Consider the following 4,072-nt stretch of genomic DNA (forward strand, 5'->3'; position numbering starts at 1 on the left):
TAACTTGGGTGAACAAATTTTCTTATATATTATCAGAAGTATTTTTGTTTTAGTTATCGAATATTCCTCTACGTATTGTTTTTTTTTTTTTTTCCCGCAGAAGACAATTTATATTACAATTTGGTTCATATAATTAGGGATGGCAAAATGGGCCCGGCCCGATGGGCCGGCCCGCCAGCCCGACTGAAAAAGTATGGGCCGGGCCACGAATTTCAGCCCGTTAGCCCATGACAGCCCGGCCCGTCAAGCCCGCTGGCCCGTCAGGCCAGCCCGCGGGCCAAAACGGGCCAGCCCGCGGGCTGTAAGACAAAAACAGGTGGAGGACACTGCACACATTCATGGAAATTACGAACACACAAACCCACAATTCGTTTTTCTTCTTTTCTTAATTTTTTCCTATTCCTTTGCCACCCTTTTTGTTTTTCCCCGTGCAAACATCAAACCCATTTTTATTATTATAAAAAGTAGCCAAAAAATGAGCCTTTTTTTTTGTTTTTGTGGAGAAGAGCGAGAAGAAGGCGAATGTGCCAAATTTTTTAATTATCTCTCCCTCACACTACTGCGCGCACCCCCCACCCCACCACCAAACCACAACGCGACTCTTCCTTCCGATTCTCACCTCTGCGCCACACACACAGCGTCGCTTCTCACCTCTTATTAATGCATATGCAGTATGTTAATGTAAGCATATTTGTATGTAGTCAACTAAATTTGAAATGAAAAGATTTAAAATCTGATTTTGGACCACAAAATGAACATATCAGGAAAAGGATGGCGGGCCAGCCCGCCGGCCCGCCGGCCCGCCACCCCACGGGCCGGGCCCAAAAAAACAGCCCGTTTTGCCTTGTCGGGCCAGCCCGGCCCAGCCCATTTTAAACGGGCCAAAAACGGGCCGGGCCAAAACGGGCCGGGCTGGCCCGTTTTGACACCCCTACATATAATGTAACCAAAAGTCCATTACACGCCCATAGGCTTCTGGCAAAGAAAAGACTTTCATTAATATCCGTTATTTATTGTACACAAATTCTATTCATTATCAAAAGTTGTCTTATAAAAATGGACAATGAGTTAGGTTTACGTGTAAATTTATTTGTCATCTTTGAATATTCAATGAGTTAGGATTATGTGTAAGTTTCTTCGTCTTTTCTCAACATGTAATGAGCTATCATTTAACTATGTTTAATTAGTTATAGTTAAATATTACTGCATATATATATATATATATATATATATATATATATATATATATATATATATATACATATATATATATATATATATATATTATGAACTAAAACGAATAACAGAGAAAATAGTAGATAACAGAAAAGAGAAAAAACAATAGAGGATAGAGAATGAGAGAATGGAGAGCAATTCATCTGTGTATTATTATTGAGAGGAAGAGTTATATTTATAGACACAACATGTAATCCATACAGGAAACAAATCAACTTAGTTAATACAAATATTTACTTAAAGAGTAATGAATCATATGAGTATATCAATCATATGAGAAAATGTATCAAATCAATGGACAATCATTAATTCATAACACTCCCCCTTGAGTATCCATTGATAAAAGAATGTGTCTCGTTAAAACCTTACTAGGAAAAACCCTTTGGGATAAAAACCTAGTGAAGGAACAAGAGTACAACATTTTGTATTCTTTAATACAATATTGTTCATCACATATTCTATTTCTCTCCATCATGTAAACTTACATCATTAAGGTGATGGAGTTCGAACTTGTGAATCATTTTCTCAAAAGTTCTTCTTGGCAAAAACTTCATAAATAGACTTGCCATATTTTCAATGAATGAATTTTTGGATATCAATATCATCCTTTCAATTGAACAATACACTATTGTCTTCATATATGGTTGTTTATTCCATCTTTGTCAGTGATAATCACAAGTTTCTTGCACATGTTGAATTATTGACCTTAACCAAACATATTCACAACTTTCCGCGTAATTCTGTATGATTAGACGATGTTGCTACTATGGTTTGTTTCATATACTTTCATAAAATCATTGTGCTACCACATGTGAACAAACATCTTGTTTGTGATCATCCATTGTGACATTGTGAGAATATGTAAAATAACATGCATATACATAACCCATTGGTTTGAATCTGAATCATTTGGATGGAATAAACTCATATTCGTAGTACCCTTAAAGTAATGAAGTATATGTTTTACTCCAAACCATTTTCTTCTTGTAGTTAAAGAACTATATCTTGCTTAACAAATTTACAGTAAATGCAATATTAGATCGAGTATAATTAGCAAGATAAATTAGTGTTTCTATGACACTAAGATATGGTGCTTCTGAACCAAGAAGATCTTCATCATTTTCTTAAGGTCTAAGAAGGGTGTTTATCAACATCTAACGACCTCACAACTAAGAAGAGTCCATTTAGAACATTTTAAGCACCTTAATTATATAAGCCTCTTGACGTATTAAAACACCTTTATTTAAATACTCATTTTCTAATTTCAAATAAGACTTTGCCCTTCAAAGATCATTCATCTCAAATTATTTCTTTAAGTAATCAATTGCCTTTGTGAGCTCATTAGGAGTTCCAACGGTGTTTATGTCATCTACATAAACAATAATTATGGCAAATTCATTTTTGGATCTTTTCATATAAGTACAAGAACAAATAGGATCATTTCTATATTCACCAGTACAGGAAGGAGATTTGACAGCGGTTCTTCTCCTCATTTTGCCTCGGGTTTGGAACCGAGGCATATTGGGACGATACCAAAAGTTTGGCCTCGGTTGTAAAAAAACCGAAGCCATAAGGTTGATTTTCTGCCTCGGGTCATAGTGAACCGAAGCCATAGGCTGAACATAACCGGAATGTCAAATCTGCACATCTTGATCATAACAGTGGCAAATGGAGGCTTGTTGTCAGGGACATAGCATCAGATGCTGATGAGGTTTATGTCTCTCAGTTTCTAGTCGTTGCGTCTGGGGAGAATAGTGAAGGGTATGTGCCCAGGGTTGAATGGCTTGAAGGGTTCGAAGGAGAATACATGCATTGCAGTAAGTATCTCAATGGAAGGGACATGTATGGCAAAAATTTCCTTGTTGTTGGCTGTGGAAATTCTATAGTGTGTATTCTCCATGCCCAGGGTATGAATATTTTGCGTACGAATATTGTTTGAGGTGTTGATTATTGTGGTGTCTAATTGTATAATATTGTGATTTGAAGAGGTACACTTTTTTCACATTGAACTTTTCTATAAAAACACATTTTAATAAATGTGGCTTAAACTCAAAGACAATATTTATAAGGGTGTTGTCTATTATAAGGATATTAAGCCACGGTTTTAACAATGTTGTCGTACTGAAAACCGTGGCCTAATGCCTATAGCAACGGCCACCTAGACTATGGCTAAGAAACTGTTGTCTAAACTTTAGCCCACGGTTTTTACGATTTAGGCCATAGTTTTGTGGTGTTGTCTAAAATACTTTTTATTGTAGTGTAAGTTTTATCATACTAAAGCACTATCAACTATTTCTTGACAAATATAAAATTATTGTCTAAACACTATCAATAGGACGATATTTGCAAGTATCAAAACAATTTAAAAAATATTATTCAACCCTCCATTTCTTGTGTTTTTTCTTGTTTTCACATAGATATAGTTTAGAATGTTGAAATTAGCTTATATTATGTATTAAGTTCACCATTATTTTGAGACCAAAGAGAGAGTACTTACTAGTCTTATGTATTTCTTGGAATACTTCGGTTATTTCTTGGAACAAACTTTTGTTATTGTCACATGACAATTCATTAGTCTTTGGCTTGACTTTTCTGCATTATTACGAGTACAAGATATAGGACAATGTGGATAGAAGGAATCTCACACATATACACAAACTCTTCCATCATAGAAATGGACTTGTGTGGCCGTAAATTTCGAAGAATTTGATAAGGTCTTGTATATGAGTGTGACTAATGCATTATTGTTTGGGCACTCGGGACTAAATAGTTATCTGTATTTATGACGCAGTCCTAATTAACGGACTTCATTTTTCCTTCAACAAAATTGTGCAGA

Source organism: Vigna unguiculata, chromosome 8 (genome assembly GCF_004118075.2).
Source record: "Vigna unguiculata cultivar IT97K-499-35 chromosome 8, ASM411807v1, whole genome shotgun sequence".
Lineage (NCBI taxonomy): Eukaryota > Viridiplantae > Streptophyta > Magnoliopsida > Fabales > Fabaceae > Vigna > Vigna unguiculata.